Source organism: Oncorhynchus gorbuscha, linkage group LG14, assembly GCF_021184085.1.
Source record: "Oncorhynchus gorbuscha isolate QuinsamMale2020 ecotype Even-year linkage group LG14, OgorEven_v1.0, whole genome shotgun sequence".
Classification (NCBI taxonomy): Eukaryota; Metazoa; Chordata; class Actinopteri; order Salmoniformes; family Salmonidae; genus Oncorhynchus; species Oncorhynchus gorbuscha.
This window is the reverse complement of record NC_060186.1, coordinates 54,626,834-54,650,577: the sequence shown is the minus strand read 5'-3', so window position 1 is coordinate 54,650,577 and position 23,744 is coordinate 54,626,834. Positions and strand designations below refer to the sequence as shown.

The 23,744-nt window shown below is 43.5% G+C and overlaps 1 protein-coding gene across 3 annotated transcripts in view; it reads right to left on the bottom strand.

Annotated features, from left to right (window-relative positions):
- rcan2 (regulator of calcineurin 2) overlaps window positions 1–23,744 on the bottom strand; it is a 117,622-nt gene that overhangs the window by 27,796 nt on the left and 66,082 nt on the right. The gene's annotated exons all lie outside the window — the stretch shown is intronic.

Here is a 23,744-nt window from a genome sequence, read left to right as displayed (position 1 = left end):
TTGGCCATCTTCGTTCTACATGCCCAGGACAAGGGGAGACCCTGACGAGCTGCGTAGCTACTCCCAGGCTACCCAGTCACCGTCTGTCACTACCCGCAACCCTCCACTGGGACAAACGTCAGCACCAAATTCAAGCCTTTGTGGATTCCGAGGCTACAGATATTTTAATCGATCAGGACCTCGCCAGAGAATTACAAATCCCCTGCTTGAAATGCCCTATCCCTCTGCAGATGCAAGCCCTTGATGGATGCCCCATTGGCTCCGGCCAGGTGGAATATCAGACCAAGCCCATTCAACTGCAGGTTGGTGTGAACCACTCAGAGACTTTTAGCTTTATTTTGATCACTGCTCCGGAGAACCCCCTTATCCTATTGGTCTGATTAGTGAAACATAACCCACTATTCTCCTGGCCCACGGGAAATCTACTAGACTGGGGAAAGAACTGCAAGACTAAATGCCTAAGACCCCTACCAAGAGCCTCGTCGTGCCCCCCTGCATCCATTGAAGCCCAAGACTTCTCCGCTCTCCCTCCCGAATACTTCTACCTCTGGAAAGTTTCAGTAAGAGGCAAGTCGCCACCCTCTCTCCTCATCGACCATACGACAGAGCCATAGAGCTCCTACCCTGCTCCACCTCTCCCCGGGAACGTCTTTACTCCCTCTTGGACCCTGAAGTAGCAGCCATGGACGACTACATTTGGAAGATGATGGAGGCGGGCTTCATTTGTTCCTTAACTTCTCCAGCCTGCGCAAGCTTATTCTTCGTGGGAAAGAAGGATGGGGGTTTGCGTCCTTGCATTGATTACCCAGGGCTGAACAGGATTACGATTAAGAATGGTTACACCCTACCACTGATGTTCTTTGCCTTGGATCTGGCCCAAGGGGCCTGATTTTTCACCAAACTAGACCTCTGCAACACTGACAATCTGGTGAGAATCAGGGAGGGAGATTAAAGGAAAACTTCCTTTAACACCCCTAGTGGCCACTATGAATATTTAGTCATGCAATTCGGATTATCAAACTCACCAGCAGTCTTCCATGCATTGGTCAATGACACTCTTAGGGACACGTTGAATCATTTCGTCTTTGTTTACCTTGATGACATCCTGATCTTCTCCAAGACCCTTCGAGAACACATGCTGTATGTCCGCTAAGTCCTGAGACACCTCCTTCAGAATCAGCTATACATCAAAATAGAGAAGTGTGAGTTACATGTTTCCCAAGTCTCCTTCCTGGGATACATTATCCCGTAAAGGTTAAGGTCATCACCGACTGGCCCCGTCCCGCTTCATTCAAACAAGTTCTGCGGTTCATCGGGTTTGCACATTTTTTCCAGACATTTATTCGCAACTTGGTGCTGTGGCAGCACCTCTCACGGCCCAATCCCATCAATCCCAGATGCCATGTCAATCCCATCAATGCCCTGTCAACCCCGAGGCTGACAGGGCATTCGAGGAGCTCAAGGGATGTTTCACCTCCGGACCCATCCTCGCTCATCCTGACCCGGCTCGTCCCTTCATGGTAGAGGTGGACGCATCGGATACTGGAGCAGGGACTTTCCATTTACAGCGGAAAAGGGGGATCAAGAAACTGCACCCATGTGGCTTTTTCTCCAAGCGGTTTTCACCAGCGGAACGCAACTACGATTGTAGGCAACTGGGAGCTCTTGGCAGTTAAGTGAGACAGCCGACTTCATGATTAACCATGTCTTTTCGACTACATGGACTCTCCCAGGACATTGTCTCAGACCATGGCCCCCAGTTCGTCACGTGGTATTGGAAAGCCTTCTGCTCCCTGTTGGGGGTATTGATGGGTCTCTCCTCTTGGTTCCACCCACAGTCGAATGTGCAGACTGAGCGGGTCAACCAGGAGCTGGAGAATTTCCTCCGCTGTTTTGTCTCCCCTCAGGCCACCAACTGGAACAAGTTCCGAATATGCTCACAACACACTGCTGAACTCGTCCACTGGACTGTCTCCATTTGAGTGCCAGTTTGGGTTCGGGGCACCCTGCAGTACCTGGTGGACTGGAAGGGCTATGGACCCGAGGAGCGGGCGTGGGTACCTGCCCGGGACATCCTGGACACGGGACTTGTTCGGGACTTCAACCAACTACGAGGTGATTGCCCTGGAAGGGGGGTGCTGTCATGGTTCCACCTGTCACCAAAGGGCGACAGAGACTGCCCTAGAGAATATGACACGTGTTTTCAGTTACTAATTAAGATTTCCTTTTAAAGAGGTGTGTTTTCAGTTAGCCTTTGCAGAAGCTTGATTTGTTTGTAGTGTGCGTTTGTCTCCTAATGAGTTATTAAGTCATAGTGTTTGTTGTTTTCCCTAGTTTTACTTTGTACCTACTGTTGAACTTTTCCCAGTAAGTTATTGAGGCACGTTTATTCTAAACCACTGATTCCTCGTCTGGTTCCCTTCTCTGCTCCTGGGCCCTACCTCTCCACGTCACAGGGGCAGAGAGATATTTTGCCATTTTAGAGCTAATTTCCTGCAATTCTCCACATTTTGCCATGACTTATGCCATGTTATGATGATATGTGAGCGAGAGTGACAAGCAAAATCAGTGGGCGTCCCCTGGAGGTCAGGGCCCCTGGGCACGTGCCCTGCATGCCCGGTCGGTAATTCGAACATGATTACTACAATTTTAGACAGCTGGCTAGACTATCTTACCACTATTCTGTCAACTAAATGAGTGACTGTTAGTGACTGACATAACAAGAGAAAAAGTTGCTGATTCACAAACAAATTTCGAAATTGCACCTCCTGTATTCTACTATTGTAACTCTCAAAAGTAATTTGAGACCCCAACTGAGTTCATAAAAATATAGAAATACACAGTACCAGTCAAAGGTTTGGACACACCTACTCGTTCAAGGGTTTTTCTTTGTTTTACTATTTTCTACATTGTAGAATGAAATAACACATATGGAATCATGTAGGAACTAGGGCTGTTGCGGGGACCGTATGACTACCACAAGGGCGGTCAAGAGTCATGACCGTTTAGTCAGGGTAATTAGGCTTCTCCAAGCTCTGATGCTGCTGCTGGTCGATAGAAGCCGACCAAACGTGTTAACTGCCTGGTACTCAGCACTCTATTGTCCCTCTAATCACTCTGACATCAATGCAAATGTGTTAGAAAATCTAATCAAACACTTCATGAGAGCCCATGAGCTCATGTTGCGCAACATTTCTATAAGCTATGCAATTGCGGGAGAAAACAGAGTGAAAAAAAAGAGGAGGATCCCATCAGCTTTCTATAGGCTAGGCCTACTATATTTATTTATCAACCTTCCTAATATGAAGCACATTGCTAAACGTTCTGATCTGTTGCATCAGACACATTGCATAAAAAGTATTTTTGATGCTTGTGGTTGTATTAATTTGTGATCTATCACATCCCACAAATGTCCCAGACTATGTTTGGAATATTTATTTCTCGCACAGAACAGAATAGGTCAAATATGTACTATGGGAGATAGTAGATTGACATAGGCTAGTGCTTTTGCTGTTCATTAGGACTACTCATCTTGTTGGCTGACGAAAAGTAAATGTGGACGTTCTTAGAATATCTTCAATATGCCCCTCGGATTTGAATAACGACTCGCACAGTTGCATCCCCGATGTGTCTGTCTTCACTTGTAGCCTGTGAGAAAGACCCGATCAGGTGTCGTAGAGCCATGTGAGTGAGAGGGCTTCGGATTGCGTAGCATACTCAGGGAGAGAAGCACAACAGAACGCTTTTTTTAGGGTGCATTACGGCCGCAGTGAAATTCGAGGCATTATCAAGTGCTTGTCAGATTGTGAATGAGAGACTATTGGAGTGTGTACATCCTGCTTAAAGAACAAAGCAGAGCTCGTTCCTTTCAAGCAACATTTTTTAATTCATCATTAGTCTCATCATGCAGCCTTACAATGTATTAAAAATTAAAACATATAGCCCAAGTTTGTAGAACAACTTAAGTTACATTACTAACTCTAAATTAAGCATATAGGAATACCTATTTCTTTGTTAACCACTCAACACAGAATAGCCGCATGCACACATTCCTTCAAATCGTTTGGAGAAAATATACCATATTTCAAAGCAGTTATTGACTGTTACCATATTGGGAAAGATGTCAGGAAGTCCTGATTCATGCAGTCTCCTCTGACCAGTTGATGTTGAGATATATCTGTTATTTGAACTCTGTGAAGCATTTATTTGGCTGCAATTTCTGAGGCTGGTAACTCTAATGAACATATCCTCTGCAGCAGAGGTAACTCTGGGTCTTCCTTCCCTGTGGCGGTCCTCATGAGAGCCAGTTTCATCATAGCGTTTGATGCTTTTTGTGACTGCACTTGAAGAAACTATCAAAGTTCCTAAATGTTCTGGTTTGACTGACCTTCATGTCTTAAAGTAATGATAGACTTTGTTTCTCTTTGCTTATTTGAGCTGTTCATGCCATAATATGGACTTGGTCTTTTACCAAATAGGGCTATCTTCTGTATACCCCCTACCTTGTCACAACACAACTGTTTGGCTCAAATGCATTAAGAAGGAAAGAATTTCCACAAAATAACTTTTATCAAGGCAGACCTATTAATTGAAATGCATTCCAGGTGACTACCTCCTGAAGCTGGTTGAGAGAATGCCAAGTGTGGAAAGCTGTCATCAAGGCAAAGGGTGGCTACTTTGAAGAATCTCAAATATAAAATATATTTTGATTTGTATTAACACTGTTCTGGTTACTACTAATAGTTTTGATGTCTTCACTATTATTCTACAATGTAGTAAAATAGTAAATGTCTAGGGCAGGCCCTGATGGGAAAGAGGGTGTTAGATTAGATGTCAGGAAGGACGTGGCATGGGGCTGATGTTAGAGTGGATGAGCAGGAGTTGACAGGATGGGAATGAGTGAGTGATGGCACCTTATGTTAGTGAGGCCCGTTACATGTCTGGAGGAGCTTCCAGAGGTGTATCTAGGTGATCATGCACGACAGCGGTTCTTATCCAGGGCAATACAAAATACATTGAGGAAATGGCAATGACCTCACAGAAACATTCCTGTAGATCGACCTCACACATTTTCTCCTCCAGTGATATTGAAGACTGGCAGTAGCCTGAGGCATATTGTATTTCACATTGACTGACTGTTACCGTATTTCAAAGCAGTTACTGACTGTTAACATATTTCAAGGCGGTTACGGACATTTACCATATTTCAAAGCAGTTACTGGCTGTTACCATATTTTAAAGCAGTTACTGACTGTTACCGTATTTCAAAGCAGTTACTGACTGTTACCGTATTTCAAAGCAGTTACTGGCTGTTACCATATTTCAAAGCAGTTACTGGCTGTTACCATATTTTAAAGCAGTTACTGACTGTTACCGTATTTCAAAGCAGTTACTGACTGTTATCGTATTTCAAAGCAGTTACTGACTGTTACCGTATTTCAAAGCAGTTACTGACTGTTACCGTATTTCAAAGCAGTTACTGGCTGTTACCGTATTTCAAAGCAGTTACTGACTGTTACCGTATTTTAAAGCAGTTACTGACTGTTACCGTATTTCAAAGCAGTTACTGACTGTTACCGTATTTTAAAGCAGTTACTGACTGTTACCGTATTTCAAAGCAGTTACTGACTGTTACCGTATTTCAAAGCAAAGTCCCTAAATACAGAGACTACCGTAAAAAACGTATTAGACATTCTCTACCGTAGTGTGAAGTGTCATATTACTTTAAGAGTAGGGGAAATTAATGCATATGACTCATATAACCTCTAGAAACTCCATAGAATCCCATAATCGTATACATTCTGACTGCAGAATGAGAAAGATATGCACACACACACACACACATACTGTACACAGTGCAGCAGATTATTCATGACTACATTTTCCCCCTGCAAAGCTATATATAGTCGGTATATCACATTGAGAACATGACACAGGGTTGACTCATTGGCAGGGTATCTGAATACTTTCCATTAGAGAGGACAATGATCTGTCTGAAGGTTAAACAATTATCTAACGTTCTGACGTAGGACCATCCAAACTTAGTCCATGGACAGAGGAGTGGAGGGAATTGAGCTGATCTTGCAAAGTGTTTTGTGCATCAGAAGTGATGTGTTGGAAAGTGATGGTGCTCAAATGGTAAAACGAAACCTACTGCTCCACCCAAAGTTCCCAATAGAGGGAAGCCTGGTAAGAGCAACGGAGTGCCATTTTGCTAACTGTTGCTATGGGGTTATGCAACATCAACAGAGTTCAACCTAGCACAAGTAACACGGCGAAGAATAACACTCAACATAAACAAAGACGACCCAGAACAATTACACTGTGTGAAAAAGACCAGTCCACTGGAACTCATTAAAGGCCCACTGCAGTCAAAAACGTGATTTTCCTGGGTTGTATATATCTTTCCACACTATGAGGTTGTAATAATATTGTGAAGTTATGGAAATGATGATAATGCCCTTTTAGTGTATGAGCTGTTTGAAAAGATCACCTGAAATTTCACTCTGTTTTGGTGACATCACCAGGCGGTAAATTAATTAATAGACCAATAAGAACGTGAGTTCCAAACTTCTCTGCCAAAACCAGCTAGTTTTCAGTTTTCCCCTCCCCACTCAGACCAAACCCAGGCAGTCCTAGCAAAATTATTGCTTGTGAAATTGCTCTTTGCTAAGAAGCTATCTGTTTCTTTTTGACAATTTTAATTGAAAACAATTGACACATTGACATATGCTAAAGACACAAAAGGATAATTCCTGGCCTAAAGTAAAGCACACAGCAGAAGTACACAGGGAATTTAGAGCAGCTTCTAGTGTTCAGCGTTCCAACTCCGAGCTGTATATTGTCCTGTGCTCTCTCTGCACTCAGAATGTTAATCAGAAACAGCCTGTGTTCTGTTCCTACATTGTTTTCACTGGAGATTCCAGATACTATGTTCCAGAACACTCACACAGCATTCCCAACCAGGAGGTACTGACTGACTGTGTACAACATGCCACTACAGAGGATAGACAGGAATGACTAGGACATGGCCGATCCATCTTAACTGACCTTCCAAGTGACACGAGGCTTTAGCTGGGCCAGACTGACTTACTGAAGATTGCATATGAGGACTTGAGCACACAGTGTGCTGCATACTCAATCTCGCTAGTGACTAAATAAACTATGCATAAAGTATGCGATGTAACATGATCTGATCCCTTTCTTGAGTGCAAACCCTTGATAGTCCAGTACAGACGATGTGGACACAACGAGAGCTGGTTTCTTTGGTGTCGTCAAGTTAGACAAGAGGGTGACAAGTACCCCTTGCGTTTCTCTTTTCGGGAGACAGTGAGGAGATCTGGCATGAGAAAGTGGGTAACATTGTGTTCCCAAAGACTCGCCCTAGCTCCTTTTAGGCTCAGGACCAAGAGGAACACACAAAGAATATGTATTCTGAAAGAGAGCAAGCAACACTTTCCCTGGAGGAGAAAAGCTTGGTCACCACTAGGAGCTGTTTATGGCACCATCTCACTCCTCAGATGAGTCTCAACAGATGCCCAAGGAGGCATGGTCTTCTGTTGTGTAAGAACACATCTCTTCCACAGGCCTAGCCAACACAAAATAAATATTGCATAACTAGGACCATGATTGTTTTCGAACACCTGACCTGACCAGGAAAAACAAGGCCCCTAGTTCCAGGCCATACTGCAACTAAGACCTAGAATTCTCCCTGGTCAAGTCCCATGTTCAGGAAAAACTCACGATGGAGTTGACGATGACGCAACTGTGTGATGCAGAACTGTCAGCGCCTAGGCTTACTGCTCACACCATGAGGACTGGCCAACCCAATCATTCCAGGAAAAACTGGTGTAAAATATCCATGCAAGTGGATCTCCAGAACCTTACTCTATGGTGGTTTAGTAACAGACCACCAAGCCTTACGTGGCGTGATTCCCGTGCTGGATAGTGGGTTGTGAGATTGAATTAGAAGGAGAACCCTTCTGGGAAGGAGTTGAGGAGACCATATGGTGGCTATGGCAACATGCTAAACACAGGGACCAATATGGTGGACATACTAGAGTGTGTTTAAGAGATTCATAGCGATTACACAATAGAACACATCCATCGAGGTATGGAGGCGATCCGGATTCCTCTTTACACACACAACCGGAGAAGAAGCGTCACCTCCCATCAAGCAGCAATGACAGACTTTTTAACGTACTGCAGATTGGTGGGAAAAGATGTCTCAGATACGGAATAGAAAACAACAACACAGAGTCTACAATAATCTCCCTAAAGAACTGAGACAAGCATTGGGTGAATAAAAAAGTCCCCTCACTCCGATAGTGAAAAATTCTGCTTTTATAGATTACATTCTAAAACCCAGTGTGGTGACACCCTGCATATGTACGCTATTTTACGGACATGATTAACACCCTTAAGACATTGGACAATATTGATGGGGAGATGATTATGGCTTGATGTTAAATCCCTGTATACTAATATCCTCCATCGGGGAGGCTTAGAAGCCATGGTACACCGTCTTAGGCAACAACCCACTGGTACACCGTCTTAGGCAACGACCCACTGGTACACTGTCTCAGTCAACGACCCACTGGTACACCGTCTTAGTCAACGACCCTCTGGTACACTGTCTTAGTCAACGACCCACTGGTACACTGTCTTAGTCAATGACCCACTGGTACACTGTCTTAGTCAACGACCCACTGGTACACTGTCTTAGTCAACGACCCACTGGTACACTGTCTTAGTCAATGACCCACTGGTACACTGTCTAAGTCAACGACCCACTAGTACACTGTCTTAGTCAACGACCCACTGGTACAATGTCTTAGTCAACGACCCACTGGTACACCGTCTTAGTCAACGACCCACTGGTACACGGTCTTAGTCAATGACCCACTGGTAAACTATCTTAGTCAATGACCCACTGGTACACTTTCTTAGTCAATGACCCACTGGTAAACTGTCTTAGTCAATGACCCACTGGTATACCGTCTTAGTCAATGACCCACTGGTACACTGTCTTAGTCAATGACCCACTGGTACACTGTCTTAGTCAATGACCCACTGGTAAACTGTCTTAGTCAATGACCCACTGGTACACTGTCTTAATCAATGACCCACTGGTACACTGTCTTAGTCAATGACCCACTGGTAAACTGTCTTAGTCAATGACCCACTGGTACACTCCCTAACGCTAACTGTATTGTAGCAGTAGCAGTACTGTACTCCATTGGGGCAGCAGGTAGCTTAGCGGTTAAGAGCATTGGGCCAGTAACCAAAAGGTCACAGGTTCAAATCCCTGAGCCGACTAGGTGAAAAATCAGTCAATGTGACCTTGAGCAAGGCACTTACCCCTAATTGCTCCTGTGAGTTACTTAGGATAAGAGCGTCTAGTAAATGTATTGTTGAATTTGCCGAGATTATTCTGACTAAGGACTTTTCATGTTTGACATTCAACAGAAAGAAACTGCGGTAACACGACTTGACACCCAGCGTCATAACACATTATGGCGGTCATAACCATGTCATAATATGTCATAACAGTGGACATAACGTGTCATAATATGGTCATAACACTGTCATGACACATATGCTTACACTTGTTGTGACATATATAACATTATTTTAAAGCTGGTTATGACACCTACATAAGAGTGTCAAATCCCACAAAACCTACCAGGTAGGTGTCACAACAGATGTAATTATATGGGTCATGACAATGTTATGACCATATTATGACAGGTTATAACATATCATGACATGGTTAGGACATATTATGACATGGTTATGACCGTGTCATAACATGTTACGGCACTGGGCTCACCGAAACGGCTATGGTTAGTAAAATTATACCAAATTATGCAAATCTTTATGTGGGGTTGTTTTAGGAGAATTTCAGCCCTAACAATCCATTCTTGCGCAATCTCAAGCTTTGGAAACGCTCCATTGATTACATATTCCTTCTATTCCAGGGCACAGCAGAGGAACATCAATTCCGAACCTTCATCAATGCAAACAGTGAACACCTGAAATTCACGCTCACCTTTGACATTTTGATAAAGAGTGGGGTGGCTTTAGCATGGACCTATACAGGAAGCCGACGGACAGGAATTTCCTGTTCCACTGTACACCCCGGAAAAAGAGCCATCCTATCAGCCAATACAGTCACATACGCAGGATCTGTAGTACACAGTGACTCTGGGAAACGTCATCTGGACGAACGCTTTAGACAACGAGTTACCCAAAGGATTGGGTGCATGATGCACAGGACTGTTAGAAAAACATGACCCATGATTATAGCTTCACTACCAAACCACCCCACCCCCTGGATCAATGAGTGCAACGCTTTCTCCAATACGCCCTACTTGGAAAATACAGTAGTTCGACCACATTATTAAGAAAACACTGGCACATCTAGAGTTTAAAGATCCCAGCTGGTGAGCCTTCAGACACGCCCCCAACATCAGTCAAGGGGTGGTGAGGCCTGATTTTCCACCCGTGACACGTAGCACCTTCCTAGACAATGAGCTAGACGGTAATTACAAATGTGGCCGATGTTCCCGTTGAAACGTGACGAACAAACACACAACGTTCAATCACCTGCAAGGTCATTAAGTTCATTTACGTGTCCTACCAAATAATGTGGTATACCTGATCAAGTGTGTGGTCTATGTTACGTAGGGAAAACTAAAGGAGCTCTGAAAACAAGGATAGCAGATCACAGGAGTAATATCAGGACCCTTGATCAGAGAAAACCTGTGGCTGTCCACTTCATGCAGGCTCGTCACAACATCAGCTCTCTGAAACACATTGGTATGGAACATGTTAAGCCTTCGAAGAGAGAAGGGGGGTACTGATCATCTATTACCGAGAAGAGAACTGTATTGGATTCACTGTTTGTCCACCATGTGTCCTAAAGTTCTGAACCAAGGGTTTGATATCAGACCATTTCCTACGTGAATATGCTATGTGGATTTGTCTTCAGGTCTTCACTTGGTCTTTTTGCACATTACATATACGTTCGGTTTTCTATAACTTTCTATAGCCCGTGCCCAACTCATTGACATCAAATTCTTAGAGGTACACAAGCTGTTTTTGAAATAGGTCACTGTAATTATATCTACACGTAATGGTCATATGGGCAGGTATTTCAGTTTCCAACATAGTCTTTTTCTCTGTTGCCTAGGTTTTAACCCAGGCATATTTGTACGTATTTAATCCTTCGTGACTATATGTACCTCTCCTTCATTAACTATGATTGACGATGCACACAAATTGATTAAATTGATTCCACAACCACCACGCATCATGTGCGTAATGGTCATGTGAGGTGAAATGTTTATATTTTGGGTTGTGAACACACAGACTGTTTGACCTGACTAAGATCGGCTTCAGATTGAAACGTTGTCGATAAACGGTGAATTGGAAGCATAAACAGTGTGAGGGCCTTCCTGGTTGAAGCTATCCCTCTACTGGTGTGGGGGCTGTGCTTTGGGAAAGTGGTTGGGGTTATATCCTGCCTGTTTGGCCTTGTCCGCGGGTATCGTCAGATGGGGCCTCCTGTCTCAGCCTCCAGTATTTATGATGCAATAGTTTATGTGTCGAGGGGCTAGGGTCAGTCTGTTATATCTGGAGTATTTCTTCTGTCTTATCCGGTGAATGTAAGCTCTCTCACTCTCTCTCACCCTATATATATATATATATATATATATATAGGGCCATGACAAATCTCAGTCTCAGTCTCATACACAAGACACATTCCTACACGCACACACACGCACACATAACAGCAGTGTTAGCAGAGAACAGCCTGTTGGTGTGGGCGTCTGATGGCTTTAAGTGCCCTTAGATACTAAAAAGCTGAAAAGGTGAACAGTGAACATCCTCATCATTACCATCTGGTGTTTGCAGCAGTCAGGCCATTCAAACCAAATGTCAAGATGGAGGGGCCCATTCTGAAATCTATTCAACTGTGTTCCAGTTTATGTGCTCTAATTATGGATATAAATATCCTAATGAAGCAACGCACTCCAGATGAGAGTAAATTGGGAGGGGATGTTGGTTTGGTGGTGTTGCAGCTATCAGGGACAGACAGTGGGAGAGATGGGTGAAGACCGAATAACACCGCGGTCTACTGTGTTTGCTAACAGTGTTATAGTTCATTACGACTGTGATTCCGAGAACACTGGATGTACACTACATATTTTGTCATTGTACAACAAGACTAATGACAACTGGTGGAGCTAAGTGGCTCTTTGGAGTACTTGTGTTGACAGCATCACATTTGAGGGTTTGGGGGAGGAAGGTCAAATGCATGTACGAAAAACAAAGAGACGGACTGAGAAAATCATTTGTTTTTGTGTAGGAAGCCTTGGGATCGGCCAAGCAGCAGCCTCTGGTTTATAAACATCCAGTCACTCTGACGTCTATGAGTACAGCCCAGTAAAGCATGAAATTACCACTGAGTGTTACACTCAGAGAACACACACACACACCGACACCAAAACACACACACACACCCCCCTGTATTGTTATAGTGAAGCCCACCCACAATAAGGACAACAGAACATCTATAAATAGGCTGAGTGAGTGACAGAGGGCCACTAAATTTGACCTTTCTGTGGTGACACCTCTCCTTGAGGAACACACAGATCTATCAAGACGAGAGGAAACCAGCAGCACTAAGGAGGACAGGACAGACAGCTCATTATCAGCATGAGAAACACTCCCACTCTGGCACAATCAAAAAGGAACACAACAGCTCTGCAGTGGAATAGCAGTACAAGGTAAAATAGGGTTCGTAATAGAGGAATGAACAAAAGGGATCCAACGTGCAGTGTTTTTCCCACAACCCCCTTTGAGGCGGTGTGGTGTGCGTGTGAGTTTTTAAGTAATTACAGTGGCACGATACCGAAGCCAGGCGGGCATGTTTACAGTTCACTGTTCACTTACTGGCATGTATTAACAAGAGGAGGAGAGGGGAAAGGGAAGGGGAAAGAAACAGAGAAGAGAGGAGAAAGGGAGAGGAGCACATTCAAACACTAAACCAGAGTCAACTTTTGACTTATCAACAGATGAATGTCAACTTTAGCAACACAGGCTTTCAGCACATACAGACAAATGTAGTAAAAGATGGATTACAGAGACTAAAATGAACAGAAACCAGAATAAAGTTGTTTTTTTCCTTTAGGAGAACAACATCGTCATTAATCTTAAACGCATCCAGACTACTCTCAGATTGTTCTTTTCATGCTGAACTTTGACCTCCAGCCAAATATAACTCCTTGGTTGTGTAACCTCTGGTGTCACGTTAAAACCAGGGCAGAAAGTCTCACACAGCAGGCTCGTAGGGGAGGGAGGAGAGTTGATAACATCCCCCCCATTCATCCAGTCATTTTACTGTCATGTGATTTTCCATCTTAGAGGAGAAATGTAACAAGTGGCCCATTAGAACTGGAATGGAAAGATTTATTTCAAAGGAGACAGAGAGAAAGGGGGCTGAAATGTAGAAGTTAGGAATGTTATTTTAAAGAGAAAGTGTATCTCAGGTCTTCCCACCCATAACCTGGCAGAGACACTGCATCTATTTCTATCACAATGCAGTGGTTGGGTAAAAGTCACATCTCTACATAAAGCCTGACCAATCATAATGTGCTGTAATAAAGTGTGCCGATAGCGTCATCTGGCCAGAATTAGAGTTCATTAAACACCTAACTAAACAGAGAACCCAGTTATAGAGTGTACTAGGGGTGACACAAGTCGGATAAACAATTTCACAATTTCAGCTGTTTTTAATCTTTGCTTTACTGTAATAAAGGCTTTACCTTTTTAAGTAAGAACAGCATCTGGTATTATTTATAATTTATTTTGTGTTGTTTACACTGTTTCATATACTCCAAAATAATATTTGTAAAAATAATAACCCTCCCTTTTCTTTATCTCCTTATTGTTATTATTACTAACATTGTTATGATCATCATTATCATAATAATTAATAATGTCACTATCATTAGTAGGGTGAGTATAGCAGCCTAAGAGCACATCCTCTTTAGTCTTAATACCGTAACTTACTTAGGCCTATATTTCAATTCTTAAATAGGCTACAGGACTGTATCAAACATTAATTTGTTCATGTCAAATCAAATCAAATTTTATTTGTCACATACACATGGTTAGCAGATGTTAATGCGAGTGTAGCGAAATGCTTGTGCTTCTAGTTCCGACAAGGCAGCAATAACCAACAAGTAATCTAGCTAACAATTCCAAAACTACTACCTTATAGACACAAGTGTAAGGGGATAAAGAATATGTACATAAAGATATATGAATGAGTGATGGTACAGAGCGGCATAGGCAAGATACAGTAGATGGTATTGAGTACAGTATATACATATGAGATGAGTATGTAAACAAAGTGGCATAGTTAAAGTGGCTAGTGATACATATATTACATAAAGATGCAGTAGATGATATAGAGTACAGTATATACGTATACATATGAGATGAATAATGTAGGGTATGTAAACATTAAATTAGGTAGCATTGTTTAAAGTGGCTAGTGATATATTTTACATCATTTCCCATCAATTCCCATTATTAAAGTGGCTGGAGTTGAGTCAGTGTGTTGGCAGCAGCCACTCAATGTTAGTGGTGGCTGTTTAACAGTCTGATGGCCTTGAGATAGAAGCTGTTTTTCAGTCTCTCGGTCCCAGCTTTGATGCACCTGTACTGACCTCGCCTTCTGGATGATAGCGGGGTGAACAGGCAGTGGCTCGGGTGGTTGTTGTCCTTGATGATCTTTATGGCCTTCCTGTGACATCGGGTGGTGTAGGTGTCCTGGAGGGCAGGTAGTTTGCCCCCGGTGATGCGTTGTGCAGTCCTCACTACCCTCTGGAGAGCCTTACGGTTGTGAGCGGAGCAGTTGCCGTACCAGGCGGTGATACAGCCCGACAGGATGCTCTCGATTGTGCATCTGTAGAAGTTTGTGAGTGCTTTTGGTGACAAGCCAAATTTCTTCAGCCTCCTGAGGTTGAAGAGGCGCTGCTGCTCCTTCTTCACGATGCTGTCTGTGTGGGTGGACCAATTCAGTTTGTCTGTGATGTGTACACCGAGGAATTTAAAACTTACTACCCTCCACTACTGTTCCATCGATGTGGATAGGGGGGTGTTCCCTCTGCTGTTTCCTGAAGTCCACATGTAGCCTATGCATCGCAGACACGTGACCAATCACACAGCATACGAGTCATTCATGATTTGAAATACAATCAAGCATTTTAGTTTTAAAATAAAATCACAAAGTGACCCTTGAATAATTAGCGTAAACAATAATAAATTGTTCCATTTCGGAAATTGCATTCATGAATGAATGCAACTGTATTTATTCATTGCTATAATAAAGGCTTTACCAAAAAATTGTCACCACAGACTCTCTGGTACGCTTATAATTTATTTTGTGTTGTTTACATTGTTCCAAACGTCAGAATTTTTTTTAGCATGGAGGTCCCGTTAGCAATGGGTGCTATGGTCGAACACGGCAGGGAACCCAGAGACAGCGAAAATAACCTTCTCTGTGCTGCAAACCTTTCTGCAGCCTTGCCAAGCACATGTGCTTCAGGTACGGAAAAAGGACTAGACATCCATGAAAGAAAACAAACGGCAAGACGCATGCACATTTGGTGGACGCACAGCGTAAAGAGGGCAAGGGTTGGGGGAATAGGGAATGTTTTCCGAAACAAATGAGTGAATTCGGTGACATAACTATTCAGTCAGAAGTGGCGGTAATTATGTTTCAGCTTCAGCAACACGGACAGCGTGGTAAACACTGTTGATGGTCTGTGGTGGTCGCTGCAGCAGGGAGGAGAGGGAGACAATGGTTGCTAGTCAAACAGTCACTCCCTGTCATTTTTTGCAACACAGCTCAGTAAGTCTGAGACTGGCTCGGAACAATCAAATAATTTGCGGTCGGACTCCCTCTAGTCATTTGTGTCTTAATTATTTCATTAAACAGTGTGCTTAAAGCATCAGTCAAGCTCAGTGCATATAAACGTCCCTTTTTCAGGACCATGTCTTTCAAAGATAATTCGTAAAAATACAGATCTTCATTGTAAAGGGTGTAAACATGGTTTCCCATGCTTGTTCAATGAACCATAAACAATTAATGAACATGCACCTGTGGAACGGTCGTTAAGACACTAACAGCTTACAGACGGTAGGCAATGAAGGTCACAGTTATGAAAACTTAGGACACCAAAGAGGCCTTTCTACTGACTCTGAAAAACACCAAAAGAAAGATGCCCAGGGTCCCTGCTCATCTGTGTGAAAGTGCCTTAGGCATGCTGCAAGGAGGCATGAGGACTGCATATGTGGCCAGGGCAATAAATTGCAATGTCCATACTGTGAGACGCCTAAGACAGCGCTACAGGGAGACAGGACAGACAGCTGATCGTCCTCGCAGTGGCAGACCACGTGTAACAACACCTGCACAGGATCGGTACATCCGAACAGCACACCTGCGGGACAGGTACAGGATGGCAACAACAACTGCCCAACTGCCCACACAATCTCTCCATCAGTGCTCAGACTGTCCGCAATAGACTGAGAGAGGCAGGTCCTTACCAGACATCACCGGTACCGACGTTGCCTATGGGCACAAACCCACCATCGCTGGACCAGACAGGACTGTCAAAAAGTGCTCTTCACTGACGAGTCACGGTTTTGTCTCACCAGGGGTGATGGTTAGAATCGCGTTTATCGTAGAAGGAATAAGCGTTACACCAAGGCCTGTACTCTAGAGCGGGATCGATTTGAAGGTGGAGGGTCCGTCATGGTCTGGGGCGATGTGTCACAGCATCATCGGACTGAGCTTGTTGTCATTGCAGGCAATCTCAACGCTGTGCATTACAGGGAAGACATCCTCCTCCTCATATGGTACCCTTCCTTCAGGCTCATCCTGACATGATCCTCCAGCATGACAATGCCACCAGCAATACTGCTCATTCTGTGAATGTTTTCCTGCAAGACAGGAATGTAAGTGTTCTGCCATGGCCAGCGAAGAGCCCAGATCTCAATCCCGTCTGGGACCTGTTGGATCGGAGGTTGAGGGCTAGGGCCATTCCCCCTAGAAATGTCCAGGAACTTGCAGATGCCTTGGTGGAAGAGTGGGGTAACATCTCACAGCAAGAACTGGCAAATCTGGTGCAGTCCATGAGGAGCAGATGCACTACAGTACTTAATGCAGCTGGTGGCCACACCAGACACTGACTGTTACTTTTAATTTTGACCCCCACTTTGTTCAGGGACACATTATTCCATTTCTGTTTGTCACGTGTCTGTGGAACTTGTTTAGTTTCTTTTTTATCTGAGTCATTTGATTTGTCTGAGACAAGGTAATAATCTGTACTTCTGCCCTTGAGCAAGGCAGTTGACCCACTGTTCCCCGGGCGCCGAACACTTGGATGTGTTTGTAATAACAAGTGCACAATACACCCAGCACAAAAGCCGAAATAACAAAGCACGTGTACTGACAGACCAACAGACATGGGAACAATAACCGACCAGCCAATGGTGAACAGAGGGCACAAACTGTATATACAATTACTAATCGGGAATTTGGAATCAGGTGTGCGTAATGAGACAGTTCAGTGATGCCTAGAGGCCGGTGATGTAGACCTCTGGAACTGTTGCACAGAATGAGCAATACGGAATACGTGACACAACCTAGTGTACTGTATATTCTAAAAGAAACCGATATGATTGCTTGAAATCAAAAGTATTCTTCATACACGGGCTGAATTGGAATGATGTTGAATGCACCTCTTTGCATCATAGGAATAGTTTGATCAAGAGAGGAACAAACAGAAATGGTGACATCCTCATAACCATGTTGTTAAATCAGACAGTTCTCCCCTGCCAGTGAACCTGACCTGCGCTCCAACCCGAATCTACACAGTTATTAACCCAAATCCCTGCCATGACATGACCTCACATACCGTCATATGTTTCCACAGCAATTACTTCAGTAATGATAGCATTTACTGTTAGGAATATAGTGTTTGTGCTCATTCACCCACAGTACAGTAACCCAAACAAAACACCAATAAACATCAGCCTGAAAACACCATTTATTGTTCAGGAGCCAGTCACTTTAACCCAGTTATTTAAGGACAGTGTCAAAACAACTCATTATAAACATACACATGTAGGGGAGGGGAGAGAGGGAGGAAGGAAGGAGAGAAAGGGAGAAAAATTAGGAAGAGGAGGGAGAGAGAGGTCATGGTCAACAACACCATCGACCAGTCACATGTCAGGCTGTAGAGTGTAAACATGCTCTTGTATACACATTTAAAAAATACAAAACAAAACCATAATCAAATCAAATCATCAAATCACATTTTATTTGTCAAATGCGCTGAATACAACAACCTTACCGTGAAATGGTTACTTACAAGCCCTTAACCAACAATGCAGAAATATTTACTAAATAAACTAAAAAGTAAAAAAAATCTAAATAAAAAGTAACATAATAAAATAACAATAATTGTATGTATCTAGGCAAGTCAGTTAAGAACAAATTCTTATTTACAATGACGGCCTACCCCAGGCAAACCCGGACGATGCTGGGCCAATTGTGTGCCGCCCTTTGGGACTCCCAATCACGGCAAATGTGATGCAGCCTGGATTCGAACCAGAGACTGCAGTGATGCCTCTTACACTGAGATGCAGTGCCTTAGACCGCGGCACCACTCGGGAGTCAGGGGGTACCGGTATACAGTAGCAGTAGTGTAAAAACAAAGGAGGGGATGTCAATGGTCAATGCAAATAGTCCATGTGGCCATTTGATGAATTATTCAGCAGTCTTATGGATTGGGGGTAGAAGCCGTCAGCAAGCTTAATGATGATGTTGGAGTCATGCTTGGCCATGCAGTCATAGGTGAACCGGGAGTACAGGAGGGGACTAAGCATGCACCCCTGAGGAGGCCCTGTGATGAGGATCAGCGTGGCAGATGTGTTGTTGCCTACCCTTACCACCTGGGGGCGGCCCGTCAGGAACTTCAGGATTCAGTTGCAGAGGGAGGTGTTTAGTCTCAGGGTCCTTAGCTTAGTGATAAGCTTTGTGGGCACTGTGGTGTTGAATGCTGAGCTGTAGTCAATGAACAGCATTCTCACATAAGTGTTCCTTTAGTCCAGGTGGGAAAGGGCAGTGTGGAGTGTGATTGAGATTGCATCATCTGTGGATCTGTTGGGGCGGTATACAAATTGGAGTGGGTCTAGGGTATCCAGGATGATGGTTTTGATGTGAGTCATGACCAGCCTTTCAAAGCACTTCATGGCTACCGACGTGAGGCTAGTAGTCATGTAGGCAGGTTACCTTTGCTTTCTTGGGCACAGGGACTATTGTGGTCTGCTTGAAACATGTAGGTATTACAGACTCGGTCAGGGAGAGGTTGAAAATGTCAGTGAAGACACTTGCGCATGCTCTGAGTACACGTCCTGGTAATCCATCTGGCCCTGTGGAAAGTGTGAAAGTTGACCTGTTATAAGGTCTTGCTCACATCGGTTCCTGTCGTCTGGAACAGCTGGTGCGCTCATGCATGCTTCAGTGTTGCTTGTCTAGAAGTGAGCATAAAAGGCATTAAGCCGATCAGGTAGGCTCGCGTCACTGGGCAGCTTAGAGTCGTGGCCAAAAGTTTTGAGAATGACACAAATATTAATTTTCACAAAGTCTGCTGCCTCAGTTGGTATGATGGCAATTTGCATATACTCTAGAATGTTATGAAGAGTGATCAGATTGATTGCAATTAATTGCAAAGTCCCTCTTTGTCATGCAAATTAACTGAATCCCCAAAAAACATTTCCACTGCATTTCAGCCCTGCCACAAAAGGACCAGCTGACATTATGTCAGTGATTCACTCGTTAACACAGGTGTGAGTGTTGACGAGGACAAAGCTGGAGATCACTCTGTCATGCTGATTGAGTTCGAATAACAGACTGGAAGCTTTAAAAGGAGGGTGGTGCTTGGAATCATTGTTCTTCCTCCGTCAATCATGGTTACCTGCAAGGAAACACGTACCATCATCATTGCTTTGCACAAAAAGGGCTTCACAGGCAAGGATATTGCTGCCAGTAAGATCGCATAGGACGCCCAAGAAAGTCCAGCAAGCACCAGGACCGTCTCCTAAAGTTGATTCAGCTGCGGGATCGGGGCACTACCAGTACAGAGCTTGCTCAGGAATGGCAGCAGGCAGGTGTGAGTGCATCTGCACACACATTGAGGCGATGACTTTTGGAGGATTGCCTTGTGTCAAGAAGGCCAGCAAAGAAGCCACTTCTCTCCAGGAAAAACATCAGGGACAGACTGATATTCTGCAAAAGGTACAGGGATTGGACTGCTGAGGACTGGGGTAAAGTAATTTTCTCTGATGAATCCCCTTTCTGATTGTTTGGGGCATCCGGAAAAAAGCTTGTCCGGAGAAGACAAGGTGAGCGCTACCTTCAGTCCTGTGTCATGCCAACAGTAAAGCATCCTGAGATCATTCATGTGTGGGGTTGCTTCTCAGCCAAGGGAGTGGCTTCACTCACAATTTTGCCTAAGAACACAGCTATGAATAAAGGCCATGAATAAAGAATGGTACTGACACATCCTCCGAGAGCAACTTCTCCCAACCATCCAGGAACCATTTGGTGACGAACAATGCCTTTTCCAGCATGATGGAGCACCTTGCCATAAGGCAAAAGTGATAACTAAGTGGCTCGGGGAACAAAACATTTATATTTTGGGTCCATGGCCAGGAAACTCCACTGACCTTAATCCCATTGAGAACTTGTGGTCAATCCTCAAGGGGCGGGTGGACAAACAAAAACCCAGAAATTCTGACAAACTCCAAGCATTGATTATGCAAGAATGGGCTGCCATCAGCCAGGTTGTGGCCCAGAAGTTAATTGACAGCATTCCAGGGCGGATTGCAGAGGTCTTGAAAAAGAAGGGTCAACATTGCAATTATTGACTCTTTGCATCAACTTCAAGTAATTGTCAATAAAAAGCCTTTGACACTTATGAAACTCTTGTAATTATACTTCAGTATTCCATAATAACATCTGATAAAAATATCTAAAGACACTGAAGCAGCAAACGTTGTGAAAATTTATATTTGTGTCATTCTCAAAACTTTTGGCCACGACTGTACATCACTCCATATTCATTTGTTTTTGTGGCAGCAGGAATATGGAAGCCTGGCAAAATGTATAATAACAAATGTATGTCTGTCTATCTGTCCCTCCGTCAGTCTCTCTGTTCATCTGTCCATCTGACCAATCACCAAGTCTGAACATTAGGTATTCATTATACCTAGTGCCAGCCAAGCGTTAACCCTCACTCAAATCATAACCTCATCTCTTCAGTCTCTCACTGCCTCATCTTCTATCAGAGGATAGTCTAAATTCTAGAATCTTCTATATTCTAGAATGAAGATGGTGGAGAGGATGGCAGCCAGACCAGAGCAGCCGAGCAGTAGACAGTGATTAATTAAACATTAAACATGTGGATGTAATGGGAGGATTAATGATGACTCAGACTGATCCTCCTTTCCTATTTTTGGGTCAATGCACTGTAATCCAATAACTGCAGTCTGTTGTTTTTTTCACCCAGATTTGGTACATGGAATCTTAAAATTTCATCCCCATTTTCACAGAATTAATTTGTTCACCCAGAGACCCAAGTCTGTGAGCTGTGTTTAGATAATGTAGATTTGTGTGAGGCTGTGTGTAGTGTAGTTAGATCTCTGTTAGTTAGTGTGTGTGTGTGTGTGTGTGTGTGTGTGTGTGTGTGTGTGTGTGTGTGTGTGTGTGTGTGTGTGTGTGTGTGTGTGTGTGTGTGTGTGTGTGTGTGTGTGTGTGTGTGTGTGTGTGTGTGTGTGTGTGTGTGTGTGTGTGTGTGTGTGTGTGTGTGTGTGTGTGTGTGTGTGTGTGTGAGAGAGAGTTCAGGCTCCCCAGTGAGATTCAGTCTGTCCAAGGTGTGATGCATTGGAGCAGCACATCAGGGGGGTTTTATGAATGGATTGTGAGTGTGGTGCGATGACGTACGCTCCACTTACAGACACGTGTTTGTGTCTTGTGCAAGTAAATGATGAACAGTTGAGAAAAAGGAGAACAAAGCTGCAGCATCTTGCTTGCAGTGCAAGTCCAACACACTTCATCCTAAAACCATAATTTTTCCAACACATATCGAATCAAAGTAATAGTAAAAAGGCTGATGTGTTAGATCAGGGATTGGCAACTTTGATGGGGGTGGAGGCCACAAAAAAAAAAAACAGAACTCATCCTGAGGAGCCGCAATGGCTCGTGGAAAATATTTTAACGGCCGACCTTGTGACAGCGAAGAGAAAAAAAATGGTTTCAAAGTTAATTTCCTGCAATTCTACACATTTTGCCATGTTAGAGAAGATTTAGCAATTTTATAACTAATTTCATACAATGTTGGCAGTTTTTATTATGATAACTGAGGATCAATTACCACGGTCAGATAGCTGGTCACTAGACTAACTTACCAATCAAAAAAACAAACACTGATGTGCTATCCAAGTGACTGCTGATGCACAACCAGATTTCGAAATTGCACCTTGTGTATTCTATTATTCTAACTCTCAACAGTAAGTTCCCTGTGTTAGAAGTCTAATTAAAACCGACTTCATGCAGTGCCTTCAGACAATACTATATATGTATAATATGTCAAATCTTTGTTGTGCACAAACTCCCCTCCATATGCTAGCGTACCTGTAGACTTCCATTCATTGCGCTAACTAACATTGGCTTGTGGAAATACCTCTAACTTCCTTCATACTTTACTTTTTACATTTTTTATTTAACCTTGATTTAATTACACAAGTCAGTTAAGAGCAAATGCTTATTTACAATGACAGCCTACCCTGGCCAAACCCAGATGATGCTGGGCCAATTGTGCGCCGCCCTATGGGACTCCCGATCACGGCCGGTTGTGATAGAGCCCGGGATCGAACCTGGGTCTGTAGCGACACCTCTAGCACTGCAATGCAGTGACATAGACTGCTGTGCCACTCGGGAGACATAAAAAGTAGACATATAAAAATGGCCCAAATATTGCAGTATGCCTTTAAAGTATTGGGGCTAATTTACTTATAGTGTATCAATGTAGACAAAAGTTAAGTATTTGGTCCCATATTCTGTATGCATTCTATATGTACTCATCACAACCAAAACAAACTGCAAATACATCAAACCAGTTTGTAGAGTTACAAGCTTGATGTTGTCATTGCGTGCTATGAATATGGGATCAATACTACTTTACATTGACATGGTGTCTTATCTTCTAGTCGTCTGGTGATGGGAAAAAACAATAGTACTGTACAACACTGTCTTAGACACAAACTGAGAGTAGTTTTACAGCAATCTTAGACTTAAAGCACACAATTCTGCATACAGATGAGTACATACAGAATGCATACAGCTGATTACATACAGGATGCATACAGCTGAGTACATACAGAATGCTTACAGATGAATACATACAGAATGCATACAGCTGAGTACATACAGAATGCATACAAATGAGTACATACATAATGCACACAGCTGAGTACATACAGAATGCATACAGTTGAGTACATACAGAATGCATACAGCTGAGTACATACAGAACGCATAAAGATGAGTACATACAGAATGCATACAGCTGAATATAGTTTTTTAAGAAGCCTAGACAAAC